The sequence below is a fragment of the Carettochelys insculpta genome, chromosome 5, assembly GCF_033958435.1.
Source record: "Carettochelys insculpta isolate YL-2023 chromosome 5, ASM3395843v1, whole genome shotgun sequence".
Taxonomy (NCBI): Eukaryota; Metazoa; Chordata; order Testudines; family Carettochelyidae; genus Carettochelys; species Carettochelys insculpta.
The window spans coordinates 94,163,120-94,179,928 of NC_134141.1; the positions used below are offsets into that span (position 1 = coordinate 94,163,120).

The 16,809-nt window shown below is 41.8% G+C and overlaps 1 protein-coding gene across 6 annotated transcripts in view; it reads left to right on the forward strand.

Annotated features, from left to right (window-relative positions):
- The window catches only part of PDE4D (phosphodiesterase 4D), a 614,535-nt gene that overhangs the window by 403,825 nt on the left and 193,901 nt on the right, over nucleotides 1-16,809 (forward strand). The window lies entirely within an intron of this gene.

Genomic DNA, 16,809 nt, shown 5'->3' on the forward strand with positions numbered 1-16,809 from the left:
AGACTAGCACAGCTTCCTCTCTGTTAATATTTATTGGCAATGTCATCATTCATTCATCTTTGATGTGCAGACACTGATTACCATCACATTTTTGGCAGGCAGGAATTTCACAGCTGTGAAGCAATCTATTATTCCTTTTGGAAAGTAGTGGAGATGAGTGACAAGGAAATGATGTAAAATCATCACTACTTTTGATCTTGTTGCAAGCAGTTCTTCCCAAAATCTGGGTATTCTTCCTGAAATCTGTAAGCTGACCTTCATCTGATAGCAGAAAATCACTGATGACAGCATTATTGCCATTGCATGGCTGCAACAGTCACTTAGTAACTAGCTCTAGTAAATGACAATATTAGAGTTCATCTGTTAATGCTATTGGTATGGTTTTAGTGAGGATGTGATGTAAACATTTCCCAAAATGTAATGATTTTTTCATCATTTATTCTCAAAATGTTTGTCCAGCAATAGTGTGGGAGTGGGGAGGGATCGTGTGACATTTAATTTGTGTAAGTGTAGTAGAAGACATAGCCTGTAACTGTACTGTCTCTAACAAGAACCTTTGTCCAAGAGCCTCTATACAAGAACCTCCAGGCTGCTATGAGGAGCTGATTTTCTTGTAATGATCTGTTCAGTCCAATGTGTGGTATTTGTGATAAACTGATGGCAGTATTTCTTGGGAACCCTTCCAATCAGATTTCCAAAAATCCTTCTCATTTATTAGAAGTACAGTGTGAGGGGAAAATATTTCCCAGCCCCTTGTTGGAGGATACTATGCAGACATGTTTAAAAACTCTTTTTTTAAAGGTTCAGTACTTGTATTAATAATGAAAGCAATCATGGCTGTATTAATTATGAGAACAAATATAAGGCTTAGAACTTGTCAAACTTCAAATAATATGCTATAGCTAGTTCTGCTGAAGAAGAAATCCCTATTCTTTACCCATGCAGTTTTATAAAATTCTGGTATGTATCATTATGCTCAGTGGGACTCCTTGTGCACAGAATTAGATATTGTATGCAAGTTTAAGCAGGATTGGTATCTGTGATTGTATCCATCTTCCCCATCTTTTGTGTGTTGCTTCACTTTGTAATTGTAAAGTCTTCAGAACTGGGGCTGTGATTTCCTAAGTCCTAAAGCAGGCTTTATCATACTGTGAGTGCTAATAAAATAATAATGAGGAATAAACACATCTGTTGATTCAAAATTCATTTTCTAAACTTCAGTCAATGCAAACAGTTGTTTGCAAAGTCTGTTTTTAATTTGTTTGCATTATTAAATGTTAAATACAATTATTTCTTTTCAAGACCAACCTCAGAATAATGGTAGTCATGGTTAGAATTAGTTTGGCTTTAGAAGTGCTTGATATTTGCAAGGGCAATAAGGGCAGCTCTTAGAAAAGCTTAGCTTCGTTTCAGACATAAAGTTCTTCACATTGGTGCTTGATCAAATTGTATGAAATCTGGCAAAAATACTATGCTGATGTGAATGGACAAACTATCATGAACATTATACTAAAATACAATGTAATTTTAAGATTCAAATAAAAAATCAAAATACTGTTTTTTATGTCAGTGAATGTATAGATTTTTATAGTTGCACTATACACAAATTGTATATACTACTTTCCTTTTCTACTTGAAATTCCTATGGAATTTTGATTGGGTTTCTAAACAAAACCTTACATTTCAAAAATGCGTTTCAGCAATTTCTTTAATTATACAGCTCTCTGAATACTAAGTAAACATATAATTACTACTTTTTTTTCAGTCTCATAAACACATATCTCCACTTTGGCCTATAACCATCATTTGTTAGTAAAAAATTGCATTAAAATATCACATTTGCTGTTTTTTGTTTGAGCAGCAGAGCTATGAAAAGACATTTGACTTAAACAAGAAGCAGCTCTTGTTTATTCTGACAGTCTGAGACAAATTCCAAGGAAAAAAACCATACCCTGTAAGGTTAATGTCTGATTGCTTATTTGGCTATTCTTTTCAGTTGTTATTTTTTTGTGTCAAGTATTGTCTGGCTGTAGCTTTTCTGGGCAATACAACACATTCAAGGCTTGGGTGAGGTCAAAGTTTTGCCAGAATACCTATGTCAGTCAGGCTGGTGATAAGATGTGATTTACAATCAAAGTAGCTGAGCCAACAAAAGCCCTTTCCCTCTAAAGTAGGTGCAGTTACACTTCAAAAGGTGTGGCCAAATGAAGTGCAGCTTTTTGTAGTCTGGTTCTGAAGTTTTTTAGCAGAAGGATGGGTACTTTTAAATCCATTATTGAGTGTCTAGAGAGTTTAAAGTGCATTCCTACAGCAGGCATGTCAAACTCAAAGCCTACTGAGGGCCACACAAATGAAAATTGATCTCTTTCAGGGCCACCAAAGAAAATGTACTTCTATCAGAAAGTTGTAATTGTTTATTATTATAGACTATGTATTAGATATAGTTAAAATATTTTTCAGATCTTTTTTAATATAATACAATAATTTTAATTGAAAATTTAATACTTAATAAAATTATAAAACAATAACATTCATATTAAATGTTCATAAAACTTGAGAAAAGACACACCTAGCAGTGAAGGAAGAAAGAGATAGAAAACACTGATGATAAAAGCAGACCCGGGCGAAAAGCCAAATCAGAAAAGCCAAAACATCATGGAGGAAGAAGGGACAGATGGTTTTGCAGTGAATGTGCAAAGCCAGGTGTCAGGATGTCAGGACGCCTGCATTCTATGGCTAGCTCTGCACTCTCTGTGCTGTCAGTTTCATCATCTCTAAAACTGAAGAAAACCTAGGACACAGGAAAGTCATGAGTTAGTGATGTGAATGAATGAATGGTTGGGCTTTGAGATTTGTGGCTGGAAGGAACAGCAGCAAGAGTTCATTTAAAGAAGTGGTATCTGAGGGGAATGGAGCTGTACAGACTCAGAGAATGAAGATTGGGCCTGAGAGAAACCGATCATCATCAGCTGGCTGGTGGAATGCCCCTGATGGTATGTTGCTAAGGGTGTAGTTAAGTCAGAACATTTCCATTGTACAGGCTTTGCTTTGTCAATCATTGTGACCAGGATTGAATGATGTTTTGGCTGGTTTTATGTATTTCTCTCTCGCCTTTGTACGGGGCGGGTAGATAGTGATACCCCTCTCCTAATAGCTATTCCCCTTTCCCCTCACCCACTTTCAGTGGGCCAGAGAAGACATCACAATCCAACATGTTTTTCCTGCATAGAGGAAGCAGTGAGAGAAGCCCCTTGACACTTGCACTGCTCCCCCTCCTTACACTACTCCCTGGGCTCTCCAGACCCCTTGAGGCTTGCACTGCTCCTGTCCCTCCATGCATGAGCCCCTGGACCCCTTGAGGATTGAACTGCCCCCCCTCCATGAACAAGCCTCCGGACCCCTTGAGGCTTGTACTGCCCCCCTCCATGCACTAGCCCCCAGACCCTTTGAGGCTTGCACTGCCCCCCCTCCATGCACTAGCTCCTGAGCCCCTTGAGGCTTGTATTGGCCCCACTCAATGCATTACTCCCCAGGCTCCTTGAGGCTTGCACTGTGCCTCCCCCATACTCCCACCCATATAACTCTGCTTCGTCGTCCTCTGCCCCTTGCTCCACCCCCCTGCCCCACCCGGCTCCCTACCAGCAGCTGCCACAGGTAGGCACCCCTTTCCACCTCAGCCCACATGGATTCCAAGGTTTTTTTTTCCTGCTCAAACCTCTTCCCCCCCCTTCTGCTTCTTTTCCCTTCTCTCCCTTTCCTGTTTGCAGCTCTGACAGCAGGGAACAGGACTCATCACAGACATCCTCAAGGACCTTCTATTTCCCTGTAGAACTAGACAACCACCCTCTTCCACTTCTACCAAACGCTCACAAGCAGCAGCTTGCTCTCAGGAGATAGCTTTTCCCATCTCCATGGTCTCTGGGCTTCTTCCCTGCAAAATCACTAGCAACAGCTAAGTCCCCAGAGGGCTCTGCAGTGTCTCTGGCACAGAGGGAACAAGGGGCTTGCAGGCTCTGGAAGCAGGAAGAAGGGGACTGGGCCAGTGGCTGTAGGGACTGGGACAGGTGTCTCTCCCGCCTCCTGCCTCCTCAGGCTGTCCATATCTGTCCCCGGCATATTAAAACCCCACAGAGCCAAAACCTCAGGGATCCTATTTCTCAGTGCATGAGCTGCAGGAGGTTCTTGGGCTGTCTGTGAGTGCCTGGACACTTAGAAGTTTAACGTCTAATTGGGTCCCCCCCTAAAAAGCAACTGGACTACATGCGGCCCCATATCAGGGTGTTTGACATGCCTGTCTTACAGGTTTATGTATGTTACCTCTCTTGTTGATGTCTGATTTGTGTCCTGTAGGGCAGGAGACCTGAATTTATACTTGTTTGTTGGTAGTTTTATGTGCGCATATTTTTCTGTATGTGTTGTAATGTTAAGTAAAGCAGTCAGATTCCAGTTAAATGGGAAGAAGTTGATGCTTTTTGGTCAAAGGAATAACCTTTCTCCCAGATGTTCATGATATTAGTTGCTTTTGGTTACCTGGATCAGTGTTATTTACAATACAATCTATTTGTTTTCTTCCTATTTCATTCCAGAGCTTCAAGTCCTTTTTTTAACAAGACACTTCCATTTTTAAACTTCAATTTTCTTAATCACTGATCATGTGCACATCAATTGGCAAAACAGCAAACTAATGTCAGATATGTTTAAAAGTTTTAAACCACATGTAGAAGAAATAAACTAGCGTTTTCTCAGGAATTCTTCTATATAAGGAACATAAAATGGCTGCTCTGCAGTTGCGTTTCTCGATGAAGGAAGAGAGTTTTTTTGGTGAGGCATAATCTGTTTTGTCATTGGTGCAAGAGAACTGAAACACCTACTGTTCTGTTTTTTCTCATCTCAAGTTCATCTGGGACTGGCTCTTGAAAATGTGCCTATTTGTGCTGCTTTATGTAGTTTAGCAAATGAGGACTGCTGAGTGCTCGTGGTAATTTTGTACTAATTATGTTCTTTCTTTTGATAACATTTAAAGAACGACATTCTGGCTTTTTCTCTCAAGTCTGACAAAGTCACTGGCAGCAAAACATGAGTGCAAATTGTGGTTATTTTGTTAATTGTTAACAGAATACTTATAATCTACATGGAAACGGAATTTAATCAGTTTAAATTGTGGTTCCAGTTAACCTTTCTGAAAGAAAATATGTCCTACATTATCTTTGAGGCCTTTTAGGTGCTCAGTCAATCAAATTTGCATTACAGAGTAGAATGCAGTTAAGATGAAGTGTGCATACTAACCACTGGAAACCAAGTTTCCAGCACTGCAGTTCCATCAGACCTCCCGCAGGAGTTCATCAGTGACAGGGGCAGCAGGAGTAAAAGGCAGGGAAAGGCAATGCCTGGTCATGCCCACACTCTGCCTCCATCCCCCATCCCCTGGGTTCTCTGGGATTCACTTCCTGTACAGTTATTTTAGTTCATCCATTTTGTTACCCATACTCTTGGCACTGATGTATTAAGGCTTCTTAATTGACTGCATTCAGATTCCTTCCCCAACTAGGTACAATCATAGTACTACCAGCATCATTTACCGGACTCTTAATGTTGCAGTCATTAGCTTTCCTCTGGTCCATTCTCCTACCTTCTGATGTTTCTTTCTCTGTTGCTTGTACCCTCTGCTACTTGATTATCCTGCCTCTCAATGTTACAATCAGTCATGGAGGTTACATAAACATCTCATGGCCATCTTCCTGGTTTAAAGCTCTTCTAATGATCCTCAAAGTCTGTATCCTTCACTGCTCAAGTGGGGTCCATCCCACAAGAACTGTCCTCAGTCTATGAATTCCTCCCAGTTGTTGAACCTCCCAAAGCTGTTATAGCGTCACTGCCTGAGCCACTTGTTCATCATCTTAGTCTTGGTTCACTGCTGCTATCCTTCTCTAGAGAGAGAGAGAATCCCACTGATCATTTGAGCCTACATTTCTTATATATGTTCCCCATCCTGGCCTAGTCTTCCTTAATGTATTCCAGTGAGATTTTAACGGTATCATTTCCTCACACATGAGGAAATAATTAGTGGATTCTTTTCCACTCCAGTTAAGATCCTCTTCAGTCTCAGGTACCCATTCAATATCTTAGCTCCTCTCAGACAGCATATCCTTTTGTTCTCCAGATCAGTTCTGCCTATCTGCTCTTCTTACTCTGGTGTCCCCAGTCACGCATACCTGTCTTTTCATGGTCTTGGTGAATTCTGTGACCTTCCTCTTGTTCTTTGTGGTGCAAGTCTTCTTATCTTTGTTTCTCCTTTACAATCTTCTTGGAGTCAGCCAGAGTTTGGAGCTTCAGGAAGATACAGGATATCTCCATTGGCTCCTCTTATCTTCTTATGGGACTATCCCCTCTTCACCTTCACCTTAACACATTCTGTTATTTCCTACCAGGTCCTTTCGTTTTCCAGCTCAACAAACCTGTTCTTCCATTCTGTTTTTCCTTTGCTAAGCATCAGTCTTTGGCTCTGCCTTAGCGTAGTCAAAAGCTTCCCATGTCCATTTATTTCAACCAGCAGTCCGCCCTCACTAATCTCCAGTCCATCTTGAATCTGCAGGTCTTCAGATTTCCCTTCAGCATTCTCTCTCCCTCACTCTGTTGACTGCTCAAATGCTCTGTGAGAAATCTATCCATAGTTTCCAGATGCATCTCCAAACCTCAGATCTTCTCTTCTGTCAGACCTATCCACAAGTCATACAGCTGAAACAGGTTTCAGGTACCCTCCCCAAAAGCTTCCACAACTTTCACAGCTTCCACAGTCAGCCACCTTCACTGTCTTTTCCATTCTTCAGAACCCTACCACTACTGTGTTGCTAGCTGTCATAGTTTTGCCTCCAGCTAATAGTAGCAACCTACAAATAAAAAAATCCCCCCAAAACAAAACACTCTGTGCACGCACACACTCCCTTTGCAAACTACCAGTCAAATTCCCCTGTATTCTAGCTCCTGCGCTGCTAGCAGGTCTTTTGGCTGTTTTTATAGGCCTTCCTGGTTAGGGAAGCCTTGGCCACTAATCAAGGCTCAGCTGTGATCAAAGGTTCTGTTTCTCTCAAAACACATTTCTCCCTATCCCCTTACCACATATTAACTTGAATCAAATCAATAAGAATTCTCTAGAAATTAGATAATGCACCCATAACTAAATCAAGTGACAATGCTAACATAAAAACCAAGAGGAACTTTGTAATTATTCACATTCATAGTAGAAAATATTTGACGCCTCAAATATAGAACATGCTTTTTTCTTTAAGAAATCTTCCATTGTTTCCTTTTGAAATATCATAGCGATTCAGCCAGCTTGCCCTCATCCAAGATTGTATCTCAGCTAAGTTTTCAGTCTGTAGAAAAAAAAAAGGGGGATGTACTTATGTACTGATATCACCACTGCCCAAAGAATCTCATAAGTAAGGATACAGTCTAGATAAAAGACATGGGTGAGACCAATTGAGGAAGATTTCAGGAAGTATGGCTGAGAGGATATTAAGAAATGTACCCTCCCGTTGCTATAAGGGTTGTCATCTAAAGATGTTTTTAGACTTTTTTCTGCAACTTTTTCTCAAGTAACAATAGCAGCTATTATTGCTTTTTACCTGGCCAGGACGTTGTTAGAGTTTTTGTCTGATAATGAGTCCTGAAACAGTTATATATATCTTTTGTGACTGCCAGACTTGTTTGTTCCTACAGTGTTCTGCTCATGGTTACCTTTGAAGATCTCTCAGAAGTTTCTGTTTCTTCAACCCATGACTACACAGTTAGCCCAAGGACCATTATTAAACTTGTTCTCTGAAGTTTGCACTTGGTTCTGTTTACTTTCAGATGTATGTGAAAGAGTTGATTTAAGTCCCTAAAATGGTTTGTTGGAACTCAGTTATCAGAATTACTTTTCCTTTAAATATGTAGTTCATCTCACTCTTAATTTTGAGATCATTTCAAAGCATCTCAACTACTGTTCTTAACAGCCTCCAGGTGCTCCTACCACTGAGAATTCTCTTATGGAAGCTATTCAAAAAAGTTGTTGAAGTGCAGACTTCAGAGAACAGATTTTGTATGTTCCTCAGGGTTAAAAGCCTCCACAAGTGAATTTTCAGTGGTAGGAATTGGGCATTTTTTGTGGAGGGCTGATGAATTTGGAATTTATTTCCATGGTTTGATTCAATAAAGCTTGTTTCTGGTAACTTTGAAAACATAGTGTTAGGTTCACTTCTGTAATGGGGAATTTGCCTGGAAAGGACAACTGTGGGATCCCTTAAGATGTTGTCTTGGATGACTTTAACTTCAATTTGCAATGGTCAAAATGTTTATAATATTTATACATTCTTATAGTGTGCAAATCAAGGCAGAACTTTGCCCTGGCAACTTAAATACATCACTGAAAACCTACTCATACTAATAGTCAGCTTCTCTTTTATTAAAAGACAAGCTGCTATTCTTCCCTTCATGTCCTCCCATCCAACTTTGTGTGACTGGATTTGGATGTTGCTGCTAGGAATGTTAATTTTATGACTTTGTGGAGATGACTTTTAATGATACGGTGTCACATGAGTCTTTATTTGTGATTTGAATAACTAGGTTATTGTGCTTGGCATGATTTCTGCATCAGCTGAATTGGAGTTTCTTGCTGAAATAATTAGCATCTAAAGACAGCCAGTCAGAATGACTGTAATAACTTAAGATTGTAATCAATCCCTTGTCTGACTGTGGCATCCGTAAAACCCCAGCACTTTGTGCAGCCCACACAAGGTCTGATCACAACAGCAGTTGCCTGGTACTGGGACTACTTACCCCTACCTCCCCAGCTCACCCACTGTTCAAACATGAATGGAGTAAAGGCGAGTCCACTTCCTCCCCAGCTCCATACACTGGCCTACAGACCAGCCTGTGCTTCAGGAAATGCAATCAGGTGTGCATTCTTCACTCTCTCCACCCTCATGAATATTGGGGAATGGCAGGAGACATCATTAGCCATGTTCTTAGCCCCAGAGTACAGAGTAGACAGAGGCTGTGTGAAACTTGTGCTGAGGAAAGATAACCTGTAGTGTGGAGAAGTCCCCAGTAGCTGTAGAGTTGGGGCTAGTCTACAGAAAAAGTGCTACAGCTGCACAGCATCTGGTGCAGGTCTTGTGTGCTGATGACATCATAAAATCATTTCTGCAAGAGGTGGCAGCTAGAAAAGCTCTTTTGCCAGCATAGTGAGGTCTACACCGACAGTTAGACCAGTGCAATTTATGTCAGGGGTTTATTCACTCCCCTAAGCAAGATGAGGTACATTGACAATCTGTAGTCTACATGAGCCTTCAGTGAAGTAGCTCCTGTATCTCCTTCCCCATAGTTGCAGTGGGGGTGAGGTTGGGGGAAGTATGAGGAAGTGCCTGGAGCATCATACAGTCCAGTGGGTACAATTTTACAGTAGTACCTGGAGTCAAGCCAGGAATTAGGGAACTTGTAAACAGCAATCTTCTCTCCTGCTGAGCCTAGCAGAAGCTTGATGAAATAAAGAAACAAGCCCTGTGTTCCTGAGTTCCAAATAGTCATTGGGAGCCAATTATAATTTTTTCTGTCTTGTAACTTTCTGGTTAAATGTGGAAGGTTTCTTCTAAGTCAGGAAGCTAGTTCTTATGGAAAGTTCAGGTGAAGTTTGCTCTTCCATGTTCCAGAACCAAAACACTAATTTCCCATTATAAAAGTTTCAGAGTGGGAGCTGTGTTAGTCTGTTTGAGCAAAAGCGAGGAGTCCTGTGACGCCTTAAATGCTAACAAATATATATGGGCATAACCATTTGTGGGCTTATACCCATCATACCAAAAATACAGTAAACACTCAAAATGCATGATTTTGAGTTGCTCTTAACTCACGTTAACACAAGTTAAGCACAACTCAAAATCCTGCTCCCCCCCGGCCCTTGCTGCAGACCTGGCTCAACCCCCCATGGCACAGCTCACCACCCCTCGCTCCACCTACAGCTCCCCCCAGACGTGGCTCAACCTCCCCCCCCCCCGGCTCACCCTCATCCCAGTTCAACATCCCCCACCACATTGCGGCCCAGCTCACCACTCCCTTGTGTGGCTCTGGCTCAGCCATCCCCCAGCCCTGCTTCAAACCCCCAGCACGCAGATCCAGCTCAACCCCACCACCGCAATTCAGCCCCCCATCGCCCGGCTCACCACATGAGCATGACTCCAGCTCAACCACCCCTGTGCATGGCTCTGGCTCCACCCTCCACCCCAGTTCAAACCCCCTGCTCGCAGCTATGGCTTATCACCCTGCACCCCCTCCCCCGGCAGCCCTACCCCACCCCAGACTTAACCCTTCTGCCTCCCTCCCATGGCCCCAACCCACCTCCAGGCTTAACCCTCCACAACTCTCCCCCACCCCAGCCCCAGGACTTACCTTTCAAAAGGAGCTCCAGGTGCTTATGCTGCTTCCCTGGCTGCAGAATGTGCATTCCACAGGGAAGAAAGCCACCCCCCAACTAACGTGAAATTCCAGTTACATGAGGGTACGTGAGAATGGAACCCTCACATAAGTCAAGGAACTACTGTGCCAGGGGGTGTATAATGCAGGGGTTGTGTTGTAAGCAGAACAATAAGGGGATGTGGATGAGTAGAGTTCCACCACATTTAGTTCTTTGTTCTTCAAAAATACCAAAAGGGGGGAAATTACTTTTTGTAGTTAGCTAGCTTGGTATTCTCACCTTATCCACTGTCAAGAGTGGGCCACTCCCCAATCCCTGATTGAATTGGACTGGTTAGCATTGGTCCTCCTCACAGTAATGTGAAACTCCCGTTTTTGCATGTGTACATATCCCTGCCAAACTAAAGATGCCACTTCATGAATCTGATGAAGTGGGCTCCAGCCCACAAAAGCCTATGCCCAAATAAATGTGTTAGTTTTTTAGGTGCCAGAGGACTCCTCATTGTTTTTTTCATTGTGAAAATGTTTTTGCAAAATTGTTCAAATGGCTCCAACCTGTCAGTGGCAAACTCTTGAAATATGACAACGAAGTGGTCTTTAAATCTTTAGGACACAGCTAGGACTGTTTAGTAGAAATGGTTTCTGATTTATCAAGGGTTTAGGAGTTTTAAAGTATTCTTTGTATATTTACACTTTGTAATGCAAACTAAGCCACAGCGCTCTTGGTTCTGCTTGTATATTCCTTCGGAAAGTTTGTAGCAGGCATAGGTTTCTGTGTTCTGTGTTTACTGAAAGTGCTGAGGGACCATGGCTGTTTCCTTACAAAGGAGAGACGTTTGCATGGATCGCCACAAGTGTTCCTCCTATCTGGTTGCACATATAGCACAATAGGGTATTCTTATGCTGGCTAGTGAATAGCTAAACATGGTGGCTTTCCTTTTTTTTAAAAAAAATGCGGGAATTCTATGCAAAACAAATTAAACTACATTAAGGTTGTTTACTGTAGTACACAACACTAAAGGAATGTGTGTATGTATTCTGACCCAGCATTTTATTACATAAGTACATATTAGTTTTTGGATAGGCTGCGCCTCTGCCTGATTCTGTTTGCATGTTGAAGAGAGAATGAGGAAGACGTATATGCTAAATTGGAGTGGCATCAAAAAAAAAAAAACTGTCGTCATTCAGTGCGGAAGCAGTATTATGTTGTGAACAAGACAGTGTTTTAGTCTATTTTGAGTACAGGGTTTGGATGGTATACAGTTAATGAGATATGGGAGCATTCTTTGAATAGTGAAGAAATATTGAGCATGCTTTATCCTTGTCCAGGTTTAAACTCTCTAATCCAGCACTCTGTCATCTGACAACATCCATAATCCGGCATGATTTTAGTTAGCCAGATGAACACTTTTGGGTGTGGCCAGGTTTTCCTGCAGTCCCATAAAATGTGTTTACAGCCAACAGTCCTGCCTCTCAGTTTAATGTACTGTAGCTTTAATTTACTTTAGTTTAGTGTACTCCTAAATGTCTTCTAAGAACTCAGGAATTAGTGGAGGTGTTGGTAATGCTGCTGGACAATATTGGCCTCCTGTGATTTGACAAATTCTCTTGTTCAGCATTGGTCAGATCCCCAGGGTGTCAGACTAGAGAGTTTCAACCTGTACACTGAATGAAGAAGGTTCTCTGGAAAAAATGTTATGTGATCTTGTGATTAAAAGATTTGTTTAAATGCTGCATATGCATTGCAAAATTTACATTGGCGTTTTCTAGCCCTGGGGTGTCTCTCTTCGGAAACTTAATATTCTTTTAATGTAAGTATGTTTGGTATACCGTGCTTTATGTGCTGAATTCTCCAGTCCGATATTGGCACTTTGCATTGCATACGTGGTACAAAATTACCTTAAATGACCAAAGAAAGCCAATGGAGAATCTCCACTTTATAGGAGTATTTCTACCAGTGAAAAGATGGCAGAAGCTGCTCTTCCACTTCTTATGGCAATGTGCCCCCTAGTCCCTCAATATAATGTCTGTAAGGGACAGTGTTCCCTTTACTGTTTCCATCCTTGGGAAAAATAAATTTTATGTGCGCCAAGGTATATGAGGATATGCACCATCAATAGAAACACATGCTGTCCAATATGAGTGATTGTGGGTACTCTGCTAATGAGATTTGAGGCACCTGAATCTCTCCGTGGAAGCCCCCAAAGCACTCACCTTGCAGGAACACTGGTGAGGAAGTTTGCTCAGAATGTGGCATGAGGAGAACCATAAGGGTGTGTGGATGAGCAGAGTTCCACTGCATCCATTTCTTCATTTGAGTAAGATTCCTGAGAAAAAATGTTTACAGCTGCTCCCTTCAACTTAAATTTACTTCAGTGTTGGAGGATAAGGATTAGAGAGTCACTATTGGCTGACTGCAGTTTCAACTTTGGTAAGCTAGAAACTCTGCCCACTAATGAATATTAAACTGTATTATGTTAGAAATATGTGCAGAAAGAAATAACTAAGTGCTACATTTCTTTGCTCATTATGTTTGTGTACTCAGTTGTCAGTGAAGTGGTCAGCCATAAGACACGTGCTTCACCCAGAGAATCAATATATTTTCTTTTCAGACTAAAAAACTCTTTGTTTATGGTCAGGTACATATAGTAATTCAGTGGTTTCTGCCTGATTTTTTTTTAAATAAATCTCATATTCCTCAGGAATTAGCAAAGTTCAAGAAAATTTATGTGCTCCAGTGTTATTTAATTTTTGTCAGCTTTTTTAATTTCTCAAGTACCATTATCTCTCACAATCTGTATCTGATTTATTTTCCATAACTGTACCATCACTCGGCATTTTTCCCCTCATAAACAACTTATGTGAGAGAGTCATTTGGGGCTTTTCAGTATAAGCTCATAGCCTGCCTGATTCATTTGAAGCTGATTCCTGTTTTTAGTTTTGACACCCATCTAGTGGAGACAACACAGTATAACAGTGTTAAACTCCAAAGCCACAAAATTCCTTAGTCTCAGGCATTCTTGTGGTTTTCCATACGTATAGATTATGAGCCACCCTTGTGTTAGGAATGATTGAATAACGATTTTGCTGTTTCTAACCTACATGATTTTAAATGTTAAGCTTTTTAAAACATAAACCTTTGCATCAGCAGCGGGCAAAATCACTTGCTTCAAAAGTGCCAGAAATCTAGACTGTGAGAAATGAATGTTGTAAGTGGAACAGTTCATATCTGCCTGACATCTCCCCCAGATCATCAATTAGAGGACCACCTCTGTAAACTATCTAAGTTTGGTCTGTTCCTTGAGTGGTTGTTTCAGTGTTTCACTGTTCTCATCCAAGTTTTTGCTTATCTCTATTAAGTGTAGTAACAGAGAGGTAGCTATGTTAGTCTGGTTTGTTCTATTAAGAGTACTCTAGCTATGTCCTGCACAGCAGCATTATTCCTGAATAAGCCATTCTGTAAAAAGTATTCTGGAACAGCTTATTCTGAAATAGCCAGCTACACACAAAATGCATTTCAAAATAATGCTCACCTATTTCAAAATAGTGTCTACACACGATAGAGCCTACTTCGAAATAGAGCCATTGGATGCACTGTGGCTTATTTTGAAATAGGCTGTATTCCCTGTCTACATAGTGCCTATTTCGAAATGGGGCTATCTCTCATACAAGCTGGCTATGTCTACACTAGCATTCCTCTTTTGAAAGAGGCATGCAAATGAAAGAAATTGAAAATGCAAATGAGGCACATATTGAAAAATCAGGCACCTCATTTGCATTCTCTTTTGAAAGAACTTCTTTTGAAAGAAGAAGAACAGTGTAGATGCAGCTCCTTTGTAAGAAAATCCTACCTTCGAAAGAACCCTCCTTCCTAAACAACCAACCAACTTTTCGATTTGTCAACCTGGATAACAATTTTTGGACCTCTGTGCTTTATATATCGAGTCTGTTCTGGTAAGGCTATGATCTGAAGAAGTGGGTCTGTTCCACGAAAGCCCATCACCTAATAAATTATTTGGTTAGTCTTCAAAGTGCCACATGACTGGCTTTTTGCTTTGATAGAATATAGACGAGCATGGCTATCTCTCTGTTACTATTCATTCATGTGACTTGACATTGTTTCTTGGGAGCTACCTGATACCTAGGTGGTTTGTACCTTTACAGGAATAGACTGAAAATAAAATTGTTTATTTCTGTAAAGGCATAAATCACCAACGCAACAGGTAGCTCTCATGTCCAGCTGTGCCTCTCCAGAAGACTACAGCCCATCCTAGAAGATGCAGAGTTGACCTTGAGTTCCACACATTTATCTCCTTCAGACTTAATTACTGTAACTCATTCTTTCTAGAAACTGAGCTATGTGTTCCAAAAACCCCTGCATCTGGTACAACAAGTAGCGGGCAGGCTGCTAAGCAACACGGGTTGCCATGTGCGCAGTACATCATCCTGATGCTATCCGCTCTGACTCGCTCCCCATTGATTAGTGAGCCCAGTTCAGGGCTTTGTGTTCTGAGTTTTCAAAGCCCTTTGTGGATCTGGTGCTAGCTATCTGCAAAAGAAACAAACAAAAAATGCCTTTCCCTTTTCTCTGTGACCATGACTTCCCATGCCAACTACACTCCAAGGGAACAATTAAACTGCAGAGTAGTAGACAGAGCTTTGGCAGGAGCTGGGTCAAGACAATGGAACTTACTGCCGCGAAAAATAAGAAAAGCCACAAAGGCTACATCTACACTGACAGATCTGTCGAGAGAAGCTACTGTCAACAGAGAAATCTCAATAGAACCTTTGACAGATTGCTGCTACACATGACTTGTTCTGTAGATAAAGAACTTCCAGACTGCAGTGCCCTCTGGTGACAGAAAGCAGAATGGCAGCTCCGCAAACAGGGCTGCCCGGTGAACCAGAAGCCCTCTCTGCAAAAGTGTCTACACTACACTTCTGTTGGCAGAAAGCTGTCAACAGTGTTAACACGTCGAGGCAGAAGCAGAGTTCTGCTGAGACTCTGTCGACAGAACGCTTTACGTGTATAGATGCTCCCTTCTGTCAACAAAACTCTTTAGTGTAGACACAGCCAAGCTGTATTGGGATTAGCAATAAGTACAAAACTAATTTCTTTGACTCAGTATTACAGTTAGTACCCCAATACAGCAACATCCCTTAAGTCTATTCAATTATATTTCTTGCTGACAGGAATAAAACTAAGACTGTCTTTTCTTTGTTTTAATGTTTGAGCAGTTGTCACATGTTATGATGCTCAGATAAGGTAGGTAGGAGATGGGGGAATGGGATATCTTTGTGGTTTGAGCATTGGCCTGCTAAACAGTTGTGAGCTCAACCCTTGAGGGGATTTGGTTTCAGGAAGAAAGGGTTTTTGAAATCAGGGGGTCCTTTTGAAAGACCCCCAGCGACACGGGCAGCATGCATTTCAAAAGCAGCTCTTTCAAAGAGCATGTGGATGCCATTATGCTAATAAAACGCTGCATATTCATGGGAGTGCCTCTTTAGCATCTAGCAAAGTGACTCATTAGCATGCCCCCTCCGAAAGGAGGGGGTAGTGTAGCCACAGCCTTGGAATGGGAAATAGGGAGACAGACCACAAAACTGGGGGTGGTGGGGAAGGAGGAGGAAACAGCAAAGGTGGGGATAATGTCCAGACTGACTCCCTGGTGCAGATGAGTTCCTATGGGCAAAGGGCTGAGCAGTTTCTTGAAAACAAACTTCCCTCCCAATTCCTGCAGTAGTCCATAATGCAGTAGAACACAGGAGAAGCTTCTGCTCTGCTTTGTGTCTACTCTTCCAGAACAATTTTCAGCTGAGAAAGCACATGCACTAAGTCCATGGTGCCACAGTGGTCACCCCATGTCCCCAAAAGCATATACCAGGTCAGGCGGGGGGAGGAGGGGCACAAAGTAGGCAGTTGCCCCAGGGTCTGGTGATTCAAAAAATCCTGGGGCTCCCGGACGCTGCTGGAGCTCCTGAGCCTTTAAATCACTGCCAGAGTGCTGCTCCATGCAGTTCTGAGGACTGGGTGGGGGCAATGCCATGGTGCGGGCTGCACTTGATGGCTAACTGCCCTGACTCTGCCCTTTCCATGGCTGTGGAGCGCACGCGCGCACACACACACAAGCTGTCAGCCACCTTGACACATAGATTTCAATAACCTTTGTAGTGTCTTGTTTCCCACCACCATCAAATGCACATTGTATTTTCTTTGTATATCAGCAGTTCCATAGAATACATCCAGTGACACTTGTTAATGATTCTTCTGTGGTGTTGATTATCGCTAGCTTTTCCCACTATTAATGAAGGCTTTAGCTGTGACAAATGTGTTAGAGGTATTGGCTTGTATAGCTGCCGCAT